The 27,338-nt window shown below is 55.4% G+C and overlaps 1 long non-coding RNA gene across 1 annotated transcript; it reads left to right on the top strand.

The window, feature by feature from the left end:
- Positions 1–7,877: 7,877 nt before the first annotated feature.
- LOC131381582 (uncharacterized) lies at positions 7,878–22,726 on the top strand. Its single transcript, XR_009210419.1, has 5 exons — positions 7,878–8,032; positions 8,123–8,276; positions 14,067–14,194; positions 20,758–21,038; positions 22,110–22,726. It is a non-coding gene; the product is annotated as an uncharacterized LOC131381582 (long non-coding RNA).
- The last annotated feature ends 4,612 nt before the right edge of the window (positions 22,727–27,338 follow it).

Here is a 27,338-nt window from a genome sequence, read left to right as displayed (position 1 = left end):
GACCACAGTGAGGCCTGCAGAGGGTAACGTGGGGGACTCGTCTGCTCCCCCATATTACAGACGAGAAAACTGAGGCCCTGCGTGGGGGGCCCCATCTGTCCGTGGCTTCCCACCAAGGAGGCCCTCCCTGCATGTTCTGTCCATCCTCTGACTGCGCAGCGACCAAGGCAGCTGGGTGGTCTGGGTCTGGGTCTGTGGAGGACGCTAACCGGGGGCTGTTGTCCTTGGAGTCCCGGTCTGCCTTTATTTAGCCTCCTCATTTAACTGGGGGCTGATTATCGTGCTGGGACTGGAGCTGGGCAGGCAGCAGTGCCTGGTGTCTCTGGCTTAATTACAGCTGGAGGAGACGGGAGCAATGAGGCGTGAGCTGCTGGTGACTCCAACACAGGAAACGTGCCTGCAGACGTCCTTCCCTCCTCATTTTTAAGAAACACACGTACAAAGCCTCCCCGATTGAAAAATAATGACCCCACTGGATGGTGGCTTTTCGGGGGGCAGCAGGGTCTGCCCTCAGCCTAGCTTCTGGAGCCCCTTCTCACTCTGGTGCTCTCCCCTTTAGCCTCCATCTCCTGATCTCCTCCCTCAGCAGGCTTCCAACCGTCCCCTGGGCTCCGGATGGCAGGGATGTGTTTGGAGAGGTGACACTGTGAGGTGTGGGGAGGCCTGGCTCGTGCTGGTGGTCCTGAACAGGGACTGCCATTAGGGTTACAGGTGAGACAGATGGGCACAGATGGGCAGAGCCGATGGCTCTAGAAGTTCAGGGGGTGGCCCAGGGCGGCCCACCTTGCTGGGGCTGCCGTTTCCATGGGCAGCTGGATGTCGGCTGGCAGCACTGGGCACAGAGGAGACAGAAGCACAGAACCGGAACCAGGCAGCCCAGCCCAGCCCTCTGTGTCCTGCTGCAGGACAGCCTCCAGTCAGGTAAAACAGGAGGTGGCTTCAGGGCTGGCACAGACGGAGCATGTGCCATGTCATTGAGAAGGAGCTCACCGGGGGACAGATGGGGCCTTGGGAAAGCAGCTTCCTGCGTGGAGCCTCAGTTTCCTCATCTGTGACATGGGGCTTTGGTGAGGGTTGCTGTGAGAATGAAGAGTGAGTGATCTGTGAACAGCCAGCTCACGGCTGAGTGCCCCTCGGCTTGGAGGTGGAGAAAGAAGATGGGGCTGTTCTCTTCCCCAGCGGGAGTCTTGGAGGAGAGTGGCTGCCCAGGGGAAATGGAAAGTTAGGTCTGAAGGCCGCTTTGAAATGGTTGGAGGCTGGTTACCCTGGGCCCACCTCCGGTTTGGCTGCTATCAGCTGGCTCACTGGTGAAAATCTCAGTGCTTTTTTTTTTTTTTTTTTTGGTGGGAATTAGAGCCTATGAGGGTTGCATGTATTTGGAAACCATAACACTTCATTGGCACGTGCGAGAGTGGTTTGCAATGGAACTCAGTCCTCACAACACTGAGGGAACACAGTTGGGAAACTGAGGCACATAGAGAAGGTGGCTCACCCAGGGCCACACGGCGGGGAGATGTGGCAGCTCTGATGGGGGCCTCCAGCCTGGTGGCATCTCAGCATACACAGTTAGGGGGTTCCTCTTAGAGAGAAGGGGTAGAAAATCCTGTGGTGGTGGATATTCATACAGGTGTGGAATCCCTGCAAGCGGCCCATTTTATATCAGGCAAATATTAGAGACGGCAACGCAGCCAGGCCCTCCCTGCCAGGAGGTGTGGAAACCCTGAGGAATCAGCACCTGCTGTCACTTGAACCCAGGCCTGGACTCCTGCCCCAGTGCTCTTTCCACCGAAGCAGCTTCCTCGAATGCACCCGGTTTCCTGGGAGTGAGCTTCTTTGCCACCGGAATGAACGAACAATCCAGATGAGGATTTCAGGGTGGCTGTGCCCTGCCTGCCTCACAGCGCCCTTCCCAGAACAGGCGGGGGAGCGCGAGGCAGGGTGGTTCTCGCCTGGAGGTGGGTGGGTGGACTGGGGGGCAGAGGCAGGCTCTGAGTTCTGCACCCATTTACATATCCCCTGCGCACTGTCCGGAGCACTCCTTCCCTTCCCTGGTTCCTCAAGGCACGGCACCCCCAGGCAGATGAAAGCTTAATGGAGTTTTGCGACATGAAAGTCAGTCGGAGGAAAGAGCCTTGAACAGTTCTGCGTGAAAGAGAGAGGGAAGCGCCCGAAATTATTTTACGACAAAGGCAGCGCTCTCTGCCACAAAGGCACGGAGGAGAAAGGAGCCCGGGAAACGGGTCATTTCTTTCGTGGAAAAATGGAAACTGCTCTGAAGCATTTTGGGAGACGTGCTGTGAAGTAGGTGACACCAGAAGACATGGACACTGGGGGCTGCCTGCCAGGAGGTGCAAAAAGCACTCCCGTTCGAGGGTCAGAGGAGCCTGGATGCTAATGTATCTCCAAAGTGACTTGGAGCCAACTGCCGGGAAGGCCACGCCCTTAGGAACACAGGTAGGTCCCAGCTCAGGAGAGTCTGAACCTTCTGCCCCATCAGGAGGTTCCCATGGGAGGAGCTCAGGTGGGGAGGAGTCGGAAGTCAGGGTTTCATGCCTCCCTCATTGGCTTTGGGGTTCCCTTTAAGGTGGACACCCGGTGTGGACAGTGGGAGGCGAGGGTGAAGCAGAGGACAGCAAGGGTGGTGGTTCAGGCAAAGTAAACCTGGAGGGAGCAAATGCCTTTGTCCTGGGTGTGAAAGGGTAAGGCCCCACTGTAGGTCATTTATTCGTTCAACAAACACGGGTTGAACTGTGTCTTGGGCTGGCCTCAGAGAAGCTCAAGAAAAGAAAGATGCTGTCATTGGCCCGAGGAGCCACAGTCTGGCATGCAGGCCAACTGTGACAAGCTGTGGCCCAGGTGAGGGTGGGGTCTGGACAAGCCAGGGGGGTTCACTGTGGATGAGCCAGGGAATGGCGAGAGGCCCCAGAGACGGGCCATCAAGACAAGTCTTAGGGCATGAACAGTAGGTGGGGAGGGGAGGGAGAATCTTCCAGCAGGAGGATGCACCTGTGGCTAAAGCTTGGCGGTGCAGGGAACACCCCCAAGCACCTGCGGCCAGGGTGCAGGGTGTGGCCAGGACAGGAGTCCTGGAGCTGGACAGCCTGAGGGGCCACATTGTGCTGGGCTCTGTTCCCGGTGGGGAGGAGTGGGACTGTCCCCGTGGACAGTAGGGGGCTACTAGGGGCCCTGGGGAGTGGCAGTGAGGGCAGATACAGGATGTGGTCAGGTAAGTGGGATGGGGAGGGGAGCAGAGGCTGCAGCCAGGAGGGCAAAGGGGAGGTGGCTAGGCCATGGAGGGGAGGAGGAGCGTGGGGAGAGGAGCACTGGGGGAGCCACAGAAGGGCCCTGGTGTCAGAGCAGAGGGCAGACCTGCTCGTCCTCCTCCCTCCCTCTCTGCAGCTGCAGCCGAAGGGCCTTGTCCCTGGGACGGCGGCCTTGACCCCTTCCCTCCAGCCCAGGTGACTTCCGTGCCTCTCTGTGTCCTCCAGGGTGCTGGGCCCCTGGCCAGCCTGTGGCTTCTCCATGCCCCTGAGTGTGTGGGCAGCTCTGCGGGATGAGAGGACGTCAGGGTAGGGCCCACCCTGAGCTAAGTCCAGTTGTCATGGATTTTTCTCTGTTTATTCCATCTTGGGGTCAGACCTAGCCCAGTGCTGGCCAACCCAGCAGTTGTGCCAGCCCAGGACATATACGGGAGGTCGCATGTGTGGCCTGAGCCCACCCTGTCTCGGTCCATGGCTAGGAGGCTGAGGGTCCGGCTGGGGGCAGCGTCCCTGCACAGTGGGTGTGGCCAGGGGGCTCCTTGCCCGGGGATATGCCACAGAGCCCTGCTTTACCACTCAGGGCTGTCCCAGTCCAGTTGCAGGGGCACCGGCTTGAAGCCAACCCCAAACCCATGGGGAGCGAAGTTTGATGGGTCTAGGTGGGAGTCACTTGGCACAAAGGGGGCTGGCTCCTATGAGAATTCCCAAGAGGATTCGAAATCCCTGGAGCTTGCCAGACTTCTGCTAGCTGGGGCCAGGGCACTGCCGGACTCCTCAGTTCTCCCGCTAGGGAGATGGGGCTAAAAGTCTTGCTCTGCCCACTGCGGGGGCTTCTTGGGAGAATAAAACGAGGCCAAACATCTCCAGAAAGCTTGGGGCTTCTGCGATCGGGGGGTTGGGATGGAGGCCCCACAGAGCCAATATCAGCAGAGCAGGGCAATAACCCACATTTCATAATCCTTGAACTTGGACAAACAGACACTGGGTCCCATATCAGCAGGCCCAAGGCCGGAAGGGTGGCTCGCCGCCTTCTGAAGACAGGGCTCAGAGGCCCAGACAGGGATTCCGGGGCCTTCGGGCCCCAGCACTATGCCCGAGCTACCCGTGAGAAGATAAGCTCAGGCCTCCGCTCCCTCTAAGCTGGTGGGTGGGAATTTGGGATGGGATTTGTGCGAGGTGAGGAAAATCGTTTCTAGTTCCGTCTTTATGGGGCCTGAGCTGGGCCCCTGTGTCTACCACTGGGGCAGGCCTGGGCCCAGCTGTGGATAGCTGCTATGCGGGCCACTTCACCTCTGGCTCTGCCAAGCCTTGTCCCCGTGGGGCTGCCCTCCACCCCGGCTCTACTGTGCCAGAAAGGAGGTCCCAGAGGCCAGGAGGCACCTGGTCAGCCCACGCCAACACCGGCCAAGCAGCAGGGTGGCCTTTTCACGTGGGAAGCCAGATCAACTCTCTGGGCTCCATTTTCCTGCTAAAGGGAAACAGAAAACCTGGAACCCATCAGTTGTCATTGGGGATGGAGGGGACAGAAGGGACAGGGCCACCTCAATCCTGTCCCTCGAGACCTGAGACAAAGATGTACAAGGTGTGGAGCAGGCAGCGGGACCAGGTTCACTCCCAGAAACCTGGACTTGGTGAACGAGGGGAGCCTGAGGCTTCGGGGTAACCGGAGAGAACGTAACACCGTGAGAGAGCTTCCGCACAGTGAGGCTCGTGGCGAGTGCGCAGTAAATGTTAGCCCTGTGGCTGCCCTCCCTGGGACTCAGTTGACCCATCTGGTCAAACGAAGAAGTCACTCAGAGCACTGGTTCACCCAGGTCCAGGGTGCTGAGGGGGCTGTTCTAGGGGTCTTTGTGTCCCCCATGCCTCCCTTCAACCAGGAAGACTCCCTGAAAATCTATTCTACATTTTGGGCTTCTGGATAAGAATTCACGGGAATAAAGGATCCCACAGCTAAAATACATTTTGTAAAAAGGCTGGTTTGGAGACCCATGTGCGTACAAAGGGCAGCCTGCAGCCCTCCTGCTCCAAGTCTGCTGGCGGAACTTGAGCCCAGGCAGCCTGTGTGCAAGGGGAGAGCAGCCTGGCTCTGTAGGAGATGGCTGGTTTCAGGGTGACCTTGACCCTGCTGTCACGGAGCTCAGTGACCTCTTTGCAGACCTGCTCTGGGCTCAGCTGGGATTCCAGGGACTATCAGCAGTTGGAGGGGAGTGTCCCTCCCCACTGAGAGAGGTGGAGAAGGACAGGAGCAGACAGCCCTGCAAATGACTCACCCCTGCCTTCCGTGCCTCAGTGCCCGCATCTGTGAAATGGGTATAATAGGAGTGTCCCTCTTCATAGCGTTGCAAGGATGAAATGAGATAACGCATCTAGAGCTCTTAGTGTGGGCAGCCTGGCATGTAGTAAGTGATCAATTAATGGTGGCGTGAGTCACTATCACTCATATTATTATTCACATCCCCAGAGCCTCGCCAGATGCCCTTCGGCTTCTTCAAGAACATATACTGAGCTGGCCTCACTCCAGAGTTGTTTACTTGTGCTTGTCTTCACAAGGTAATTGAGAAGAGGCCCAAAGAGAGTGAGGGCCAGCTCTCCGGCCGCCTGCTTTCCAGGCCGGACTGTTTCCTTCTCCAGGGCCACTTCTGCAAACTCTTCAAAAGAAACAAGGTCATACTCCCTAGTCTAAGCAAAGGAGGAAACCAAAGGCAGCTTTGATACGTCAGCTTAGGGAACAAGCTGACGGCACGGATCACGAGCGCTGCTTTCTGCCTGAGCAAATGGCTCTAAATGACGTACTTCAGGCTCTTCTCTTAATGTGCTGGGTGTTTATGATTTTTTAAAAAGTGCCTCATCAAAAAAAATGCAATAATGATGCTCCTAACTTAACAGCAGCACTTTAGAAGAGATGAATTATTCACATCAGAGATGAAACAGGGACTCTACAAACTGGGCCAGCTGAAGCAGTCTCTTTCCCGGGAACTATTTTTATCTTTTTTTTTTACAGTCTTTCATCTTGGGAGACACGCAGTTCGCAATGTACGGGGAGCCCATTGCTTGGAGCCCAAGCTGGCAGGATGTCAAACCTGAAGTACTAGGCGTCTTGGAGCTTCTGCCTGGAGTACGAAATCCGAGGAAACTGAAATGTGGAAAACGGGGCAGTAGCAATGTGAATGAGGATAATTGAGGGGTACTGGGGACTCCCTGTTTCTTTACCTTGGAAGGTTCTCAGAGGCATGCTTCTCCATCGTCGACCCAGGGCACCGTGGAGCTATCTTGTCCTTTCTTTTGCTGACATCCAACGATTCCCCACCTAATAACGCATAGAGCTCTTGGGAAAGAGTGTATGGATTCTATATGGTGTGCATGGAGCAGCTGGCCCTGAGGAAGGAAGGGATTTCATTATTGCAAGGCTCAGGGGCAAGTGTGGACCAGCAGGGTCCCAAACTCTACAGGCCTTGACAGTCCAACATTGTCACACTCAACACTTGCCCATTTGCTTTAAAAAGCACCCTAAACCTGCACTGTCTGATATAGTAGCCATGAGCCACGTGGGTACTGAACACTTGAAATGAAGTTTGACCCAATTGAAAGGTGCTGTGAGTGCAAGCAGCGTACGGGACTTCGGAGACTTAGTACAAAAGGAGAATGTAAATGATCTCACGAATATTTCTATATCGATTACACATTGAGATGATAATATTTTGAATACATTGGGTTAAATAAAATATATTGTTAAAATTAATTTCACCTGGTTAAGAACCAGGTGAAATTTACTTTTCAAAACATGTTGCTAGAAATTGTGAAATTACTTATGTGGCTCACTTTACTTTGTTTTTTTGCCCAGGCTGGATGGAGTGCAGTGGTGTGATCTCGGCTCACTGCAACCTCCGCCTCCAAGGTTCAAGCGATTCTTCTGCCTCAGCCTCCTGAGTTGCTGGGATTGCAGGCACATGCCACCACACCCGGCTAATTTTTGTATTTTTAGTGGAGATGGGGTTTTGCCATGTTGGCCAGGCTGGTCTCGAACTCCTGACCTCAGGTGATCTTCCCACCTCGGCCTCCCAAAGTGCTGGGATTACAGGTGTGAGCCACTGCACCCGGCCTCACTTTACATTTTTATTGGACAGCACTGCTCTAGAAAGGGAGTTAGGAAGATAGTAACTAGTGGCTGACTCTTGGTGGTGGAATTACCAAAGCCTTTCCCCCCTCCTTTTTTTAAAATAATTTTTCTGTGTTTTTTAAGCTTTGCAGAAATGCCACAACTAGCCATTCTTGCATTATATCTGCAAAGGCACAGCTATTATTATTTTTAATGATTCTCAGAGCTTGTTGAGAAATGGGACTGAGTTAAGCAGCTTCCTGGAAGGATCAGTGTCAGCAACCATGCTATGGGGAGAGTCAGGGAACAGCAAGAGTGTCGGGGGCTTTGAGGACTCCAGAGATCTGAACTGGGCTCAGGGTTCAGGAGCTCAGGTGGGAACCAGAACCCCAGTGAGGGGTGACGGGGAAACTTATTAGTGAGACACAGGAAGTGGCTCCAGTGATGGCTTCATGGCTTTGGCCTGGTGGGGCCTCTTCCGGTGTACACGGCAGGAAGCTGTGCTCTTCCTGCTGGACGTCAGCTCCTATCTCTCCTGGGGAGTGGAGGCTGCTCTGGAGTGGGGCCAAGATCGGGAGGCTCAGGAGAGAAAAGGGCCTGCGACCTGCCTCCCAGTCGACAAGATGCTATAATAAAAACATAGCCAACAGTCACTCAGCGTTTATTACGGTGCCAGGTGCTGCTTCACATACTTCCCATATTTTAACTCATCTATTCCTCAATTGCAATCTATGAGATAGGAACTGTTATTGTCCCCATTTCACAGATGAGGAAACAGGTGCAGAACCGTGGAGTAACCTGCGCTGGGTCTCCAGTAGAAAAACAAGCCCTTGGTGAGATGAATTTACCCACTTCGGCCACCAGGGGCGCTGTTGGCACAGCTTGAACTCGAGACCAGCGCTGTCCAACGGAAACCGAACGTAAGCCACATTTCTAAAAAGTACACAAGAAAAGTGAAATTAGTGTTATATTTTCTTTAACTCGGTATATCCAAAATAGTATCATCTTGGCATGTAATCAACACGACATTTATTAGATACTTTACTTTTTTTGTTAGACTATGTCTCAAAATCCAACATGCTGTTTGTACTTAAATACACTTTAGATGTGAGTTCCATTTTAGGCACCCTGTAACGATATGTGGCTCGTGGCTACTGTATTGAGCAGTTCAGCCACTAAAATCAAAGAACTAGCCCAGGATGGCAAATTGGTCCGTCCAGTCTACCAACCCTGATTGTTGGTGTTGGTGCTTGGAGGCATGCTGTGATTGATTAGCAATGTCTGCTGTGAACATGGAAGGGGGACTGTGGGAGGGTCTGTGTCTCCTGTATACTGACTGATGATGAGCCATGCCTGCACAGTGAAAAGAGACCTCTGTATTCCTGTGGGTGGGAGCGCACCAAGGGTCGTGGTGACCTCCCCCTCCTCTGCCCTCCTGTGGTTTTTATTGTGTGCAGTGGGCCAGGCTCCAGGTATACTGATCCTGGGTCCTGTGTTCACATCCCTGTGCCTCTGTTTTCTGGCTGTGACTCCACATGAGCCACTATACTTCTGTGAGCCTCAGCTTCCACATCTGAAAAATAGGCGTAATAACCACTACTTAGCAGGACTGCTAAATATATGAAGAATTGGCACACAATAGCTGTAGAGTAAGTGGTGGCTCCCCATCCTTCCTCCTGCTTCCCCCCCACTCCCCCTCAAGACACAGTCAAAGTCTATCCTTACCCAAAACCCTCTCGGGAGGCAGACAGCTCCTTACTGCGCCTGCTTGGCGATCTCTCTGCCCCATCCAAGGCTGAGTGAGGCCTCCTGCTTGCTGGCTTCCTGCAGTGCCCCTCTGCCAGCCCCTTCTGTCAAGGCCAAGGACCGACTCAGCCCTCAGCAGGCTAGCACAATAGCCCTCCCCATCTCTGGCTGCACCACTGGGCTCCAAGTGGGCTCTCACCTGTCAGACAGCTGATGATGCTGAGACACTCTGCTGGTCCCATGGTTTTTCTGTTTTTGTTTTTTTGAGATGGAGTCTTGCTCTGTCACCCAGGCTGGAGTGCAGTGGCTTGATCTCGGCTCACTGCAACCTCCACCTCCAGGGTTCAAGTGATTCTCCTGCCTCAACCTCCTGAGTAGCTGGGATTACAGGCGTGTGCCACTACGCCCAGCTAATTTTTTTGTGTTTTTAGTAGAGACGGGGTTTCACCATACTGGCCAGGCTGGTCTGGAACTCCTGACCTTGTGATCCACCAGCCTCGGCCTCCCAAAGTGCTGGGGTTACAGGCATGAGCCACCGCACCTGGCCCTGGTCCCATGTTTTTTAATAACCACCCCCCTCGGCCAGTGTAGACAAGGACATTCTCTTCCCGGCCTCCCGTTAGGACACTGGCTCTCCTCCAGCTCAGCACGCAGAGGCCTCCCGTGGCCTGTGCCAGTTAGCACCTCTCCGGAGACACCTGGGGCCCCCTTCTGGGGAGGAATTTACATCAAGCAACATCTGGCAGAGAGTGAACTGTAAATGGTGAACGCGCTGGCGAGGCAGCGACTCCAATTAGGAAACAACTAGATTTCTCTAAGTATGACGGGAAAGTAATTCTCTGGCCAACAGAGTTTAATCAGAATGTTTTATGCAAGACGTATCCCTGACCCTGACAAATCTTCCCCTTCTTGCTGGAAATTAAACAAATATATTGTCAGCGCGGATTCCAATGAGCGCATAAACAGATGCGGGCTGGTACAATCGTGAAATTGAGGAGTTTCAACGACTGAGATGAGCAAGAAACAGGCTGGAAGCTCTGCCGTGTCCTCTAGGCTTTTAGCCACTCCTGCTGTGTGCTGGGGGCCCCAGGAAAACAAAGACTTTCTGCCTTTTCTGTGGCGTCTCTGCATACCCCACCCCCAAAGAGACATCCTTTTCCTCCTTGTGACCCTGTAGTCTAAATGAATTCCCTTTGGTTCCAGCTCCTGACACCCTGTCCTGGGAGCATTTGCCCCAGCATCTGTTTCCCCTGGCAGGCCATTCTGATGTGTCTTCACAGCCCTGGCATCCGGGACAATGCCTGGCACACAGCAGACCTTGAACAACTGTTTGCAAGAGGAAGAGAGGGAGGGTGGGAGGGCGAAGTCCGGGGACTCTGCCTTCCAGGAGGTTCCGTGATCAGAAGCTGACTTGCTTCCGAGTCTGTGGAGCTGAGCTGCAGCTCAGCCAGGTTGCAACTCTGTGTGAGGCACTGTTTACTGACCAGGAAAGTGGGCAGAATGGCAGGTGGTTGCTGTGAGAATTACTTAAGGCAGTTGACTCATCTGGCACACAAGAGGCATGAGCTGGTGGTGGTGGCAGTCGGTGGCTCACACTCCATGGAAAGCAACACTCACTGTGCTGAGTCCCTTGGTGGCAGTGTCTGGGCAAAGACGGAGGGAAGGTGGGAGAAAGACCAATGGTTCCATCCCAGAGGAGGGTGCTACTGGGCTGGCTCTTGAAGTCCCAGAGAGGTGACTCACCTGAAATCTCTCAGAGGGGACGTTCTCGGGGCAGCCAGGCTTCCCCAGCGCCTTCTGAACCTGACACCTGGGCTTTCCCCCTTGCGCTTTCCTGGGTGCTTTTGGTAGCGTGTAGACTCATGGACCCTCATCCAGGTCTTCTCATTGACTGTGGAAAAATCACCTGGAAAACTTTAGAAAATTCTATTCCCCCAACCCAGCCTTGGAAGTTCTCATTCAGGAACAGCAGGATGAACCCTGCCTCAGGGTGTGGGACAAACTGCCCAGGTGTGGACCATCCATTTAGCAAATGACTGTAAACGGTAGTGCTTTAGTGACTTGAGCACTCAGTGGGATCCAGACAGACAGAGCAGGTGAGGGAGGACTGAGTGGGTCAGAGCCAGCCTGGCCGAGTCCCTGCTCTCCACTCTCCAGCGCTTCCCACTGTGTTCACCTGGGGGCAGGGATTTCCATTGCACAGGGAAGGAATGTGCTGTGCCCAGGGACGCCTCCCCCACGGATCCCCAACCAAGGAATAGAGTGCTGCCTGGCCCCTTGCTACAGCGATCCCGTGCTTTCTTTCCTCTTTGAGTTGGTACTGTTATCTCAACAGCCTTGGCTTTCTGGGTGAAGGTCAGCAGCCATCCAGGCAGGCATTGCAGAGTGATAGATTCTAGGATCAGACAGGCTGGTGCCCTCCTTATGTTATTGACAAAGAAGAAAAAGAACTCAGGGTCAGAGTGGACCCCCTCATCATTCTGGCTTTGGAGATGTGAGACTGTGCCTCTCTTTCTCATGAGACACAGGGAAGAATTCAGGCGGATAAGTACAGACTATGCCCGTAGCTCAGACAGTCTTGGCCTGCATCTCCAGGCGTCCAGGGGGTTGTGAGGTGGGTGGGGCTGGTGAAAAGTGCTGAGGTCACCCTCATGCCTCCCAAGCCTACCTCAGGCATCTTGGAGAGGGGCTGCAGAGAGCCGATGCCTCAGCGGAGCACCCGTGGTAGTCCCCCAGCCCTCAGTCTTCACTCCCCTGGCCCTACCTCTCCCAGGCTCTTGGTCCCCTCTTTCCAGCCGCCCGTGTGACTGTAGCCACCATCACGGGTCTGAATAGCACATGGCCTTCTGGGAGGCGAGTGGGGTTTGAGTCTCTTCAGTTCACAGATGAGGAACGTGAGCTTGGGGAGGCAAAGGACAAAGCCCAGCCTGCAAGACACTGAACTTCACCTCTTCCAGGAGGATGACATCATCCCCATTTCTCAGATGAGGAAACTGAGGCTCAGAGAGATGCAGTGACCCACCAAGGCTGAGTGCAGGGATGCTGGCCTCAGCATCCACCCTGGGCCCTGCATTGCCCTGGTTGCCTATGTGGCCCCAGCCCTCCTGGGCCATTTTGATCTGTTTTGTGCATTTGGGGCACATGTATGAGAGCATGTTTGGAGAACTATGCTTTATAGCAAGAAGGTTTGAAATCACCAGACTCAGCCTTTCAGCGTAGGAGGGAGACCGAGGCTGGAGAGGGCGAGGCAGGAGCCTGGCCCACAGGCAGGGCCGGGAGTCTCCCTGGGCAGCAGAGGGCCTGGGCAGGACATGGATGTCCATACGGTTATTAAGAAGGGGCGGCCGGGCACCCTGCCCGAAATGTCCTCGGTCACCCACTCACGTTCCAGGAGGCAACTGGGCCCCGGGAAGCGAATTCTCCAGGCCTCCTGAGGAGCATTCATTAGCCACGCACACAGATGGAGACCAGCGGCGCCCGGGAGGCCGGAAGCGGCCCCTCGCTTCTCGCCAGTGGATCAAATGTTCCCTGGCTGGGTGGACATGGGTATTAGCCCTCTCTTGTCCCCTAAACGCTGATGCCTGGTCTCATCTCGAAAAAACGGCCCCTGTGGCAGTGCCAGGCAGCTGGGCTCTCACGGAGGGGGCCGCTTGGCCTCAGGACCCAGAGCAGCCGTGGCCAGATCTTCCTGTAGTCCATGCAGCCTGCCCTGACCACCCGGCCAGTTGTGACCACACCTGGGACACCACGCATGCACAGTGGGCCTGGCCTGGTGGCTCACCCCAATGCTAACTCAGCGGCTGGCTGGGGTTGGAGGCATGAGAAGGGGCAGTGGTCTCTGGCCTCCTGGATGGAGTCTGAGAGGCAAGGAGTGCTGAGAGCCCCGTCCAGTGCAGGGGGAGGTGCGCACAGAGGACAAAGAGGAGGCAGACCAAGATGGACGGGGGCAGCGGCGAGGGGTGGGGCATGAAGGAAGCTTCTGGACTCAGGCTGAGGAAGGGAGAGGGGTCAACTGCTGGCTCTTCAAGAGACCCTGCTATAGCTGCTGATCTGTAAGCTACGGACCATCCAGCAGCCTCACACCTGCACACACGTGCACATGTACTCACATCATCTACCCTCACACACACCTGCACACACACTCACAAGTCCCCCCATGTACACACAGGCCCAGGCTATGCCCTGAGAGGAATGGGCTGTGTCCAGAGCCACTGGGGGCAGAGTCCAGTCAGCACATGTCGGGGAGGCAGGCAGAGTTCCTGGTGCACAGCCGTGGAGGCAGCCTTCCCTGGGCTGGAACGCCTTGGAAACCCTGCCCTGCACCCAGGCATGATGAGGCCTTCCCCTGGCACAGCACAGGCTGGGCCCAGCAGAGCTGAGCTGGGCAAAAATGATGCCCAGTTCTCTGTGGTCTGCTCCATTCATCTGGGCTGGGTCTCAGGATGCCCCATTCCCCCAAGTTCCCCTGTGTCTGGGGTTCCTAGGTTTGGGTTCTTGCCCACCTGCCTCTCTGCCTCAGGGGGACGGAGTGGTGCCATGAGGAGGGGGCTTTGATTGGGGGTCTGGCTGTGACCGGTGCTTTGCTTCGTTACTGATCATGGGACCGCCAGCCTCAGCCTACTTGTCCTTCTGCGCAGGCATCTCCTCGGCACCCGGTTCCTGGCAATTCAGTCTGGTGAACTGGCTGCACAGGCTGGGCTGAGGCCTCTGTGCCCCTGTCTGTTTTAATGACTTCCTTTAAGGAGGTTCAGGCTGGCTGCAGACTCTGACATGAAGGCGTGTCCTTCTAGCAGGAGGTCACTGGGGGGCTGTGTCTTCCTGGGGTCTTCATTCCCACATGGGGCCCATCCCTCGAAACAGTTAATGGAGGCCTGCCAGGTGCTGGTGCTGGGCTGGCGTTGGGGCCTTCACACAGGAGGGTGAGCCTGGGGCCCTCTGACGCACTCCTCCTTGCCTTGGCACAGCTCCAGCCAGGGGGACTGAGGGAAGGCTTCCCAGAGGAGGTGACCCTGGCATTGGGTTCCCAGGAGGGAAGAAGATTTTGACAATCAGCAAGGAGAGCATATTCCAGACGAGGAAGCTGCATGTTGAGGTGAGGAGGAAGGCACGGCCCACGGCCCTGGAACTCTGGGAGCTGGGGCTCTTCTTAGGAGGTTCCTTGAGCACTTTTAAGCCTAATAAGAGCTATGATTCCAGAGGGCTGAGAGCACTTAGCTCTTACTCCTGTGTCCTCCGACTGAGCACAGTGCTGATACTAGTATCAGTTGAATATGTGAACATGCAAACTGCCCCACCCCCGTCCCGCTCCAACACACACACACAGACACTCTTGCAGAAACAAATGTTCAATGCTGGCTGACATACAGTGACAGAAGAACAATTGGGGGAAAATACTCCTTCCACCTCAGGATCTTCGCACATGCTGTCTGCCTGACGGGGACACTGTGCCATGCCCGCCCCCAGTCTGTTCTCAGGGTGTGCTGTGTCTATCTTGTTCCCGCGGCGTCCCTCTTGCCATGCACAGAGCTGTCCATTGGTAAATATTTATTGCTTGAATTCATGTGCTCCAAACACAGAAATATGTGCTCCATACCATTTAGTAAATGAAGTTGCTAAAGTGAACGTCCACACGGGGCTCCTGGCTGATGACAGAAGACTAAGACAAGAAAAGGGGAAAAGTGGGGCAAAAACGCACCAGGCTTCTGTTCAGCAATGTGTCTCCACTTAGAGAAACGGCCCCTGGCTGCCTGTCTACGCCACTACTCCTTGCTCAGAGAACAAGAAGTTCTTTGCCTCTCTGCACATGCGGAGCAACCCTGAAGCCTCAGTTTCCCCATCTGCAGCATGGGGACAGTGAGGAGCCTACAGGGTTATTGTGAGAATGGGTCATAATAACGTGGGCAAAACACTCAGCGTGGTTCCTGGCACAGAGCAGAGTCCTGGAAGTGGTGATGGTCGTGGTGGTAAGGGCCACCCACCTGGAACCCAGAATGTGGCTCTTCCAGGGATGGTGGCAAACCTTTGGCCACCTTGGCAGTGATAAAACACCAGCCTTTGGTCTCTGGCCAAAATTTGCCTCTCCAGGGGCCCACCCCATGCCTGGCATCCCGAACTTGCTCTTGGGCTATTTAGAATCAACCTGATCCCTCTTATCCACCCAGACTCAGTTTCCCCACCTGGTAAATTGGGGCCAGTTGAACAGGCTGACATTCCCTGACAAACAGCCTGTCATTCTATTGCCACCTGCTACAAGTGCACCTTTCACTTTCTGCAAACAAAACAAAACAAAACAAAATGAAACAAAACAAAAAAAACCTCTGCTGCTTCCTGGCATTCTTGGGGCTCGCTCATCTGGGCGTGGACCAAGGGTGGGCCTCTTTTCAGGGATGTCGGCGATGTGACCTCCCCCAGGGCCCATCTCCATCGGGGCAGCTAGAAGGGGAGAAGCCAGCTTGAGTTCCCACTCCTCACGCGCCTGCCACTTCCAGCGCAGAAGCAATTTGCTTTCATTATGAAGGCCATGGCAGAGTCTGTTTGCAGAAGGACTAAGCTTCTCAGCTGCCTGTACTGCGGGGAAAATTCTCCTTAATTATTTTTTTATAGCCTAACTTTTGTGTGAGAGGGTTTGTTATTATCCCTGCCTCGCTTGAGAGTCATAAGCCAGCAAGAAGAACCATAAATAAAACTTTACTTAATATTCAAAGTCCGCACGATGGGATGATGGATGGGGGGTGGGCAGGCGGCCCCCCGACGTCGGCGGAGGTGCACCCGGCTTTCTGCTGGAAGGCAATTACTTTCAGCTCCTTGTAATCAGAACCGCTTCCTACCTCTGCATTTTGTTTTTCCAACCTTCTGGTTTAAAACCGGGATGGGTGACATTGTATCCCATTTGTATTGTGTTGAGGGAGATTACTTGGGGCGCTGCTGTGCCCAGGGCCACTGGGATGGCAATATTTTACCTGAGAATCTGCCTCTGAAACATTGAAGCACGGCGGCGGCAAAGGCAGGGCCGTGATTGGATCCCCAGATTCTGAAGCGTGGGGGACAAATGCCTGGCAGTGGAATTAATGTTTCTTGAGGAATAGGGGAGCTATAACTTTTCCCTCTGTTATTTCAAAACCTGGAAGCTGAACTCTCCAGGGGCCTGAGCTACCACAGGTAAAGTAGAAATGGAGGGGGCTATCATGGAATACACCAGGGTTCTTGATTCCTCTTCTGCAGGGATGTGCTGTGTGACCTTCTTCAAGTTCCCGACCCTCTCTGGGCTGCAGTCACCTTATTCAGAAAATGGAGAGGCTAGACAAGAAAATGATGCTAATCTCACCCTTTTCCGAGCTGGCATTTTATTGAGCATCTACTAGGCGCTGGGCATTTTGCTAGGCCCTTTGTGCACACTGCCATGAGAAATCCATAGCAACCCCAGAGATGGGTTCATCAATAACTCACCAGCAAATACTTCCTGAGGCCCCACTGTGTGCCGAGCATGGGCATAGGTACTGGGCACACCTCGTTGAACAAGGGAGGAAGGATGTGACTCTCCTAGACCTTTCTGTCTAGAAGAGGAGATGGAGAATAAACATGGAAACAAGCAAGATCATTCTGGAGAAAATGCAATCAGATGATGTGCTAGATGGTAACAGAGAGAGGTCGAATGAGAGAGAGGGCCGTGACAGCCTCTCTGAGAAGCTGAAATCCAAGCAGAACCCGAAAGACGAGGAGAAACTCAGATACATAAAGACTGGGAAAAGCATTCAAGTAGAGGGAACAGTGCGTGCAAAGGCCCTGAGGTGGGTGCAGTAGATCCCACAGGCCCCCTCACTCGAGACCACTCCAAGCACCTCCTGCCCTCTTGTGCCACAGAGCTCAGAAAGCTAAAGCAATGCTCCCCAGAGGTCCTGTGGCCAAGGTCCTGCATGGGCCTGGGTGACCCCTGCGGAAGCTTCTGAGCGAGACCGAGCAGGGAGAGAAAGGCCATGTCAGAAGACCACCCTCCAGTGAGCATGGGAGGCAGAGTCGCATCCTGGCATCCCAGGTGCTGAGCAGAGCAGACAGCAGCAGAGGGGCTCCCTAGAGCAACTGGGGACCCTGCCTGTGCCGTCGCTCTTTCCCCTCCCTGCCGTCTGGTCTGACATCCCATCAGCATCAAACACGATGCCTCCCCGAGGCGCTCTTGTGCACAGAGCAGGTCAAAGTGCCAGAGAATTAGATCCTGTCCTCTTGGGAACAGCCCTCAGCCAGCAGTGAGCATTTAGGAGGATGCTCCAAGCTCTCTCCTCCCGAGGTCTAGGGGCCCTGGGACGGAGCGCCATTGTGGAAGCAGTTACAGCTTGATGAAGCTCCCCGGGCTGGCCCCTTCCTCCCTGCCTTGTTCCCCATTCCCTGCAGTCCTGCAATCACCTCCCAAATAAACCACGTGCCCTTGCTGAAATCCTTGTCTCTGGGTCTGCGTCTGGGCACCTGCACGGCACGTGCTTGTGTGTTTCTCTCAGCCCATTTTGTTCCCACATAGGCAGAGTCAAGCTTGGTTTCCTGGAGATCTCACAAGGCTTCAGGCACCCCCGACCAGCCCCATTCTGATGAAATTAATGAGAGGGGATCCTGATGTTGACAACTAAGACATGCTGGATACTCTAGGTGTCTACTCTCATCAGCCCCCTTCTCCAGGCAAGCTCGTGAGATTTGGGGATGGCGCTGTCCTGGCTCTCAGGGTGATGGATTCTCAGGCTCCTGCCTTGGTCCTGGGCTGGCCCATCTGGACCCGAGATCCCTCATCTTTTGGTAAATGTGCTCTTTGCCGGAACTGAAAAGGTTAATGGGGCTTCCGCAGGCTCCCAGCCAGCTGCTAGGTAGCAGCTTGGACAGCCAGACGATGTAGCTCATTAGGTAGCTGATTACAGATGAGGACGGCAGCATTATCTCACTCCTCAGGCGGAGACGCGGCCACGAGCCGGCTGCCCTGCCAGGCCTCTGACAATAGCCTCACGTTGTTTGCTTAGCTCAGGCAAGCATGCTGCTCTGTACCTGGCCGGGGGTTGGGGGCTGGGCTCAGGGACTCAGAGGAAGAAGCAGCTCAGCTTCTCTCCAGGGGCACCCAGCAGACAGTGAAAGTGCCAGCCAAAGCCCCTGGTAACAGGAGACAGAGGGCTCCTGCTGCCCTGACCGCCCTCGACCCGCCCTCGAGCCGCGGATACGGGGGTGGGAGCCCACTAATATCCGGTGGCCGACACTGGCAGGCAGCGAGAGATGGGAGGGAGAAGAACGAGCCCAGGGTCCCCAGGGCTTTGTGCAGCTGTGGAACCAACACCAGCAACTGTCCACCTCCAGGTTTCTCGCTAAGTGAGAAAAAAAAAAAAAAGCCTCATGTGTTTAAACCGACATCGATTGAGTTTGCTGTAACTTGCCTCCAATATCATTCCTAATTTATAAGCTCATGTGCTGGCCCACAGAAGCAATCTGAACAAATTCTGAAAGTTTAAATCACTTGAGTCATGTTAAAAACAGTGCGGGGTCTCCTTTATGTCCTCAGGAAATAACCTCCTCCAGGCCCCAACCCCAACCTCGGCCATCCCTTGGTTAAAGCACTTTACCACATTGTCATATATGTGAGCGGCATGTGCTTTGGAGTGTGAGCTCTTGAGGCCAGCCCAGGGCCTGGCACAGAGCCTGACTTGGGGAGATGGTCAGATGGTGTTTGTTGAATGACTGAATGGTGTGCATGAATGAGTGAAATGGGATTCTCATGAGAAGGGCTGATTCAAGACCCTTTCCAATTCTGTGAGTGCACAATTCCTCGCTGAATTTGGGGCTAGTGAGGGAAGAACTGGGAGTTGAGTTAGTGCTGAACTAAAGCCCGGGTTTGTGGTGTTTGCCAATTTCCCTGGTGTAAATACTCCCACCATGGCTGGTTCAAGCTGCCAAATGTTTAAAAAACAGCTCACAAGATCTCTTGAAAATTTAACAACGGGTTCTTACAAGCCAATCAAGCCATCTCCAGCCCCGCGTTTATTTCTACTCACTTTCCTTCCTTCTGAGCAGGAGGCACGAGGGAGTCCATCTCTGCAATGGAGACTGAGGGGGAAAGGGGCCAGAGGGTGGGCATGCAGATGTAGTTTGTCCTAAGGGCAGTGTTATTTATTTTTAAGTGTGTTCAGATTGACATTTTACTGTGCTTCTGAGTAGTGCAGAGAGGAGGGGATTAGAGCCAAGTTGCCATAGGCAGGCAGGGGAGCTGGGAGGCTGCTGGTCCCGTCCCAGTGGAGAAGGAATGGGGGGTTAGGAATTGCTGAGAAGTGGCGGTGGGGCAGCCTCATGCTGGCCTGACCGTGGCTGGCCTGGGGGCTGTTACAGGAGGGTGACCCAGCGGGGCCACTGCATGAGTGCTGGTGCCATTTTCTGAGATGGAAAAAAAAATGGGAGGAGGAGTAAGATTTAGGGGAAAGAAGAGGAAACTCTTGCCTGCCTGCCCATTTTCCTCCTGAATTCTCCCCTTTGGGGAGGTCTGGTCTGGGGCCTGGAGGGCTCTTGCATAAGGCACAGCCTGCCATTTGGTTAGTAGGGGAAGGGGTGGAGGAATGGATGAGAGGTTAAGCAGACAGATACTGACTACGGCTGTGTGTGTACAGGGACTTCTGGAGGGTCCTGACATGAGGGGATGCAGTAAGGACACTCCACAGTGCCCGCTGCGGAAACAAGGGACCCAGCTTGAGACATGCAACAGATCAACCCTGAGAGGACTTCGAATGCCAGGGAGCAAAATGAGTGTGACAGCAAGCAACCTGCGGTCCTCCGGCTGGGACCCTGGCTGGGCTCTGAGAAGCTCCCCACTGGGTTTGGGGGGCTGCACTGGCAGCCAGAAGGCTAGCTCAGGGCTTTTTCTGGGGGCACACGACACAGTCGTTTCCCAGGCCAGACAGGTACACAGGATGAATAAGGCCAACATGCTCCCCCGGGGGTGTGCAGCTGAGCTAGCCTTGCTCCAAGTGAACCATCAATCACTCCCCACTAATAGCTCTACAGGCTGCCACTCTCCCCACCGAATTTAAAGCGAGAATCCAGGCTGCTGGGAGGAAGATGCTGCATCCCCTAACCACCGTTAATTATGAAGTCTTGGTGGGGAGAGAGGGATGCTTATCTTTAACGTTAAGTGAACAGAGCAGGAGACCAAACGTCCTGCCTGCGTGTGCACGGCCATGTGCAGAAACGTCTGCCTGGAAACAGGGCCACCTGAGACTCTGTCACTTCCAAAGTGGGGATGGAAAAACGGGCCGGGGGCACTTCTTACCGTTAAAACTGCAATTAATAATATTGATACCTTATTCTTTTATTTTAAAATGTTATCTTTTCTCTTTACCTTAAAAGGAATCAGTTCACTGAGAAATAGATGGGAAATATAGGAACACAAAGAAGGAAATTGAGACCCCACAAGACCGTGCCGCAGGCCGATGACCAGGGTGGGGGTTTTTGTTATGCGTTTTGCCCCATGGGTACGTGCATGCACATTTGCTTTGCACTGTTGTTTCTACGTAGTGGAGATGATTCACTGTATTTTTAATATGTATTTTTAAGTAAGTGACTAGTCCCAGGGGTGGGGCTGAACTGAGAATGCACATTTTGTTACTTTGACCAGTAAATCTGATTTTCAAATTCCCATTACAGGGAGAGAAAGGAGAATATTTTGCTCACTTTCAATCGTTATCGACTCATCTCCCCAAAGCCGGCAATATCGACCCTGCCTTCCAACACACTTCCGGAGCTTGTCTGGCACACGGGGTTGATGCTGGGCGCTCCAAGGGGGCTGGAGCCCTCACCCCGGCTCACACTGGCCTGAGATGAAGAAGCAGCTACAAAGTGCTGAGGCTCAGGTGGTGTCCCTGGAGGAGGCCTCTCTGTGGTTCTTCCAGCTGTGGTTCTCTGTGACTTAGAAAGTCAGAACTAAGGTTGGTGAAACTCTGTCCTGGAAAGGCATTCTGGGTGGGGGAATGGCCTAAACAAAGGTGGGGAGGCAGGAGCGCAGATGAGGAGGAGGCAGGCAGCCCGCAGTTCAGCTGGCTGGGAACGCAGCCAGCTTTTCTTTGGGTGTAGTCTTTTGCGCCTGGGTCATTCTGAAGAGTTACTTGGACTCTGAAGAGGCTCCCTGGTTACTACCCACTTTTCCTCAAAGCTCCAGCGCTGCTTCCTCTGGGAAGCCTTCCATGGTTTCTCTGACGGAGACACTCCCCTACTCCAGGCCTGCAGCACTCACCTGCATCTCACACTGCGATGCAAAATTTGTGTGATTAATGGGTTCAAATGTGCCCCCCTCCCCTGGACTTTACAGGGTGCTGGAGCTGCTGGCTTGCTGTTCCCAGTGCCAAGCCCAGGGCCTGGGTGCTCAGCCATATGGAAGGAAGGTGCTCACGGTCTCCACAATCTATCAACCCACCCTGTGGGTGGAGGGACCGTGACTGTGGCCCCCACACCCCTGCCCCTCAAGTTCCTGCCTGGCTGGAGCGCCCGCCTGGACCTGCCTGGCCTCTCAGCTACTTTGTTGTGAGGTTCTAGGCATGGAGATGAGTTTCTAGTGACTCTGGCTTTTTTTCTTCCCTTTTTTTCTGGTGACCTTTCCGTGTAATTAAAAGACAGCTATTTGGCTGGGTGCGGTGGCTCATGCCTGTAATCCCAGCACTTTGGAGGCCGAGGCGGGAGGATCACCTGAGGTCGGGAGTTCGAGATCAGCCTGACTAACATGGAGAAACTCTGTCTCTACTAAAAATACAAAATTAGCTGGGCGTGGTGGCAGGCGCCTGTAATCCCAGCTACTCGGGAGGCTGAGGCAGGAGAATCGCTTGAACCCAGGAGGTGGAGGTTGAGGTGAGCCGAGATCGCGCCACTGCACTCCAGCCTGGGCAACAAGAGCAAAACTCCCCTAAAAAAAAAAAAAAAAAAAAAAGACAGCTATTCTAGGAGACGAGGCAGCCGGAAGCAGAAACGCTGCTCTCTGCTTATGTGTGTGGAAATTTATTGTCTAGAGTACAGAATTCCGCTCGAGGCTCCGGTGTCAAAACAGACTCTGGGGTGAAGACCTGGCCCAGCCTCCCTCCTCAAGCCTGCTCTGCGCCCACCCTTATCCACGTGGTGGCTTCCTGAAGCTCTTGCCGCCCCACTGGGTGAGGTGGCAGTCTCCATTTCTTGAGGAGCACTAACTCTACCAGTCTGATGACATCCACAGAACCTGCGAGCCTCACGCCAGGAGGCAACCCAGGCTGACAGCTGTGGTGTCCACCTGGAACCTGCCCTGGAGGCCTCGGAAGTTGTGAAGCCCATACTCCTTCCACCGGGCATGCTGCTGGCGCTGGGTGCCCCGGGGAGCACAGCGGCACAGCTCCCACCTCCTGACAAAGAAGCCCAAGCCCGTGCTCCTGCCTGGCCTGGCCATTTGAGAGGCCCCTTCCTTCCCCGAGAACCGGAAACTTCAGGCAATGTCAAGGTCATGCCTAGCCTGGAGGAAATGCCTGTAAGCGGCCCAGCCCAGAGCACGGCGGGTGCAGCCCCCAGTGGAGACAGCGGGGTCCAACTTCCAGTACCCACTCATTGGCCGCGTGCCTCTAGCACAAAGCTGTCTTTCACCCCACTCTGGTCTACAGAATCCTGGGAAATATATTTTCTGGTTGGAAATCCTTTGTTAGTTGGGCCTTCATGGTACTGGCATCTGTGAGCCCCTTTCGGCACCTCTGGGAATGGCATCCCCCCAAACTCGCTGGGTCCCAGGGTGGAGGGTTAGGAGGCCTGGCTGGCCTCGGAGCCTCTGCCTGGCCAGGCCTCCGCCCCTTGGCTCGCCACAGCCCGCAGCTGCTGAGAATAATGCATGTGCTGGCCCGGGCCCAGCTCCCCTAAGCCATGGAGAATTGCAGTTCAGCAAGTTCGTCAAATCCGCCTGAGGCAGGAGCCCAGAGCCACATCTGCAGCATCCAGGCTTCCTTATCACGTCCGCCTCCACCCAGGGCCTCTTCCCACAGGCTTGGATTAGGCCCCCCGGCAGCTGGGCAGGGGTGGGGGCCAGGGGAGCAGGGGACGCTGAGCTGGGGGCCCAGGGCCTCAGCCAGAGAGGCCCCGGTCTGCTGTGCCCCAACGTCCTTGTGTGGCCCTGAGGAGGGAGATGCAACCTTCTGGGCGGATGGATCCTCCTGCCCATCCATGGGGCCCTGGAGGTGGCAGCCACAGCTGGGCAAACCCGTACCCCCAGGCCAGGAAAGAGCGGCTGGGCAAGGCTCACGCCGAGGGAACCAGGGGTAGTTCAAAGGGTGCTGAGAGAGCTCAGGCCCCTCGGGAAGGGGGTGGGTAGAGGGAGCATGGACACTGGGCCCTGTGCCAGCAAAGCACAGCATCTGGAGGAGGGCGGAGGCAGGAATGCTGTGGGTAGGTGGCAGGCAAGGTCTTAAGAGCCACCCTACGTTGGTGACGCTGGGTCTGGTGAGCTGCTGGGCTGGAACAGGAAAGCCAGGAGGGATCTGAGGCCTGGACGGGGGGCAAGAAATCCCCTCCCCTGCATTCTCAGCCTGGAGCCCAAGGATGTGGCATTCAGAGGCACCTGTTTGGACCATCAAAGCATCTGTGAGGTCTACCAGGCACTTCCATGGTTGGGAAACATCAGTGGCCCCTTCCCCAAGAGGAACACTACAGGCTTCATGAACCACGGGGCCAAAGGGCCCAACCACTCCCTTTAGCCCCTCAGGGTAAGCCCAGCCAGGCTGCTGGGGCATCCACAAGGTCCCAGATGCCACCCAGCGACTTGCTTACCTCCGGGACTAGAGAGCTCACTACTTCACTGAATGTCCATTCCTTTGTAGAGGAGGTCTCATAGCTAGGAAAGGGCTTTCTGGTACTGCTCCTGGGCCACAGCGCATCTGGAGGTGGCAATCATGACCTTCTGGGCCTCTTTCCTCCAAACCAAGTCTCAGGGCTTCTCCTATCTGTTCCTTGCAAGACCCACCTCAGTGCCCTCTCCTGAACAGGCATCAGTTGTCATTTTCTCCCAGAACTGAGTGTTAGTGCTTGGGTACAGTCTGTAGCCAACTCTCACCTCCCCGGCTATGAATACCATGCTCCTGTTAATTAAGCCCTAGGCGATCTGTGTTTTTTTGTTGCTGTTGTTGTTGTTTTCTGATTGATCCATCACCCCATTGAGTCTTGCAGGGTGTTGTTGGTCCTTCTGGTGGTAATTGTGAATGAAGCAGGGGGACGACACATCCAGCTTGGGGAAACTGAGGCCCAGAGGGACAAGGCCTGGCTCAGTTACACAGTTCATGGATGGCAGGGCTCAGGGGAGAGCCACACCTCCTGACCTCTGCCAGCAGCCTGCCCAGCCAGCACACGGTTCCTCCATCTAGGCCGAAAGACAGGCCTATATCCATTCTCCCTCCTCCCTCCACCCTTCCCGAGGCCCTCTCAACCCTCAGCTAAGCCAGGGAAGGTAGAATGTGAGCGCCCCGTGGGTCCTCAGATGGTCTTGATTACTGACAGAAGGAGAAAGGCCTTTGTCCTGTGTCCTGCTAACTGTTCCAGGGAATCCAGTGCGTCCAGAGGCCTGGGGGCCAAGGTCTCACACAGCTGACCGCGTCCAGCACGTTCTGCAGACTCCGGGTGTTTCCAGAGATCGCTGGGCCTGCACATTCCTTCCTGCTGAGGGAACTCCCCAGCAAGGCGGAGAGGGGCGGCCAGCTCCAGGAGGGCCTTGTGGTGGGAAAGGAAAGAGCTTGTGTCCACAGGGCGGCTAATGTGCACCAGGTGCTGACGAGTGTCTCTCTTGTGACACGAGAAAGTGGGCGCCACACTCTTCTCTTGCAGAGGGGAATGTGACTTAGAGAGGAGATGATAATGGTGGTCCCCTTCCAGGCTGTTGACAACTGACTTGGTTCGTGTGAGAGCTCAGCTCAGAGCCTGGGACCAGTGGGTATTCACCAGGAATTCTACTGCCGTTGTCCCAAGCCACATGGCTAGGTGGCAGCAGACCAGGGATTTGAACCCGTGTCCAGGAGATAACCCAGGGTGGTTCCTTTGTGGTAAAGGCCACGCTGTTTGGGGATGGCCCTCCCTTCCTGCACTGCCACCAGCCGGATCTGCAGCCCAGAGGCTCCCAAGTGGTCACAACCCTGGTTCGAGTGTCCTGAGGACCGGTGGGTGCGAGGTGACAGCCCCTCCCTCCAGTACCTGCTGAGAATGCCTGGTTGTGGGAAGCTGAGGATGACCACCCCTGAACTGGGTTCCCCTTCCCTCCGCCTCCCCCCATTGTCAGAGGCCACGTGGGTGTCCTGCGGGCAGGGTTCCGTCACCACCACAGAGGGCTGGCCGGCAGCCCTCAAGTTTCCACCAACTAATAAGTTTTACAAACCTCCAGCCTCATAAAAAAGCTCACAGTGGCCTGAACAGCCATGGCCAAGAGTCTTGTGGGAAAGCGGATGGCCTTGAGGCCAGGCACAGGCGATCTCGGCCAGAGGCCACTTCCTGCCTCTACTCAGACCTTTCCTAAGGCTTCAGACGTGGCCACGCCCCTGAGGCCCCCTGGATAAAGGCTATGCTCCTCCCTTGAGGGACGGGAAGAGGCCCTCAGCCCCAGCTACTGCGCCCCAGTAGCCCCACGCCCTCCTGCTGCCAGTGAGCTGTCTCTGCACTCCTGCTGCTGAGCGCAGGCCTTTGCATGGGCCTGAATGCCCTTCCTGTCCCACCATTAGGGACACAGAGATAACTGACACTTCCGTATCCCAGAGGACCCCCAGGGGGACACGGCATGTGATTGGACAGTGATATCACAGGCTCTGACTGGGACCTGAGAGGGAGCAACACGGAGTCCGCATCTGGCTTCTCGTCTGAACGTGGGCCAGGGTAGCAAGGGGGCACCCTGGCTGCAGGAAACAGCAGGCTCCAGGCAGAAGGGTCCATGATGCAAACAGGTCCCTGAGCAGCCCGCTAGGGACCGGAGGGGCTGATGTGGAGAGTGCTTGGCGCAGAAGCGAGGGGGCACGGGTGGGGCAGTGGGCTGAAGGAGTGCGTGGGTTGTGGCAGAATTTTCAAGAAGGTGGGAGATGGGGGACACATACATGGAGGCTGATGCTTTCAGGAGAGAGGGATGTTGGGTTTGTGATTCTGGGGTAGGCCTCTGGGTATGAGCTGGGATTTGGGCATGTAAGATCCTTGGGCACATGGGGTCTTCAGTGCTAGGAGGATGAGGCCACCAGTAGCATGGCAGGAGGGGAGGGCATGGAGCCAGGACTGGCCCTCAGAGTGGCAGCTTTTGGAGATGAGGGCAAGAGCCAGGCCTTTGGAGAAAGTCTGGGAAGGGGTCTCCAAAGAGGAGGGGACTCGGGTCCCAAAGCCACAGGAAGAGGTGTTTCAGCAGGAGGGACCAGTCGGCTGCCTGGGGTGGCCACGACAGGAGCCGGGAGGGGCTTCATTGGCCTGGCAACCTGGGTCCTTGGCATCCTTGGAAGTGGGAGTAGAAGCAGCGGGAGGCAGTGGCATTGGGTGTGAGCAGCTATGAGAAGATGGGGAGGAAGGGCTGAGCTGAGGGGAGGGCGGGCGGGGAACTGCCTCCTGCCCCGTAACCCTGGCGCTCACAGGGGCACTCCAAGGGGGGATGGTTCACTCTGTCCCCTGCCAGGGATTGTCTGTGGGAGGCTCCGGGGGCTCTGCAGGACTTTGATGGACTCCCAGGGAGGCAGCTGGGGTTGTGGAGGGGATGCTGCTGCCCCCAAGAGCTGAGTTCAGTCCCCATGCCCTGCTCATCATGGTGCAAGCTGTCTGGGCCCCGGCTTGCTCATCTGCACTGTGAAAGTGCCAACAGGAACGTGCCGTGTGCTCTAGGTTGGGGAGGGGACTGGACGCCAAAGGTCCCCACAGGCAGGTTTTTCTGTCCCCTAAGTAGGTGGCCAGAGTCTCATAGCTTCTGATGGAGACTTAGCACTCAGCCTGGATGAGCCTCAGGGAGTTGAAGTGTGGGCCCGCCCCTTGGCAGACTCAGAGCTGGCCCTTCTGTAAGTGCACATTCAGTCACATGAAAAGTGCCCAGGTCTGAGGAATCATCTGTTACCCGAGCCTCTTGGCAGCTGTCTCTGCTCAACGCACTGGAGGGGCTGGGAACCACAGGGGGGCTGGCAGGGGCGGGCCAGCCTCCAGGAGGACCACGGCTTTGGTTTTCCATGTGTAAGTGGGGCTGTGGCTACGTGAAAGCGAGTCTGGAGGCGTGCGCCCCCTGAATCCTGATG

This window comes from Hylobates moloch, unplaced genomic scaffold, assembly GCF_009828535.3.
Source record: "Hylobates moloch isolate HMO894 unplaced genomic scaffold, HMol_V3 SCAFFOLD_16, whole genome shotgun sequence".
Classification (NCBI taxonomy): Eukaryota; Metazoa; Chordata; class Mammalia; order Primates; family Hylobatidae; genus Hylobates; species Hylobates moloch.
The sequence above is the reverse complement of the archived record's forward strand: the minus strand, read 5'-3'. Positions and strand labels throughout refer to the sequence as shown.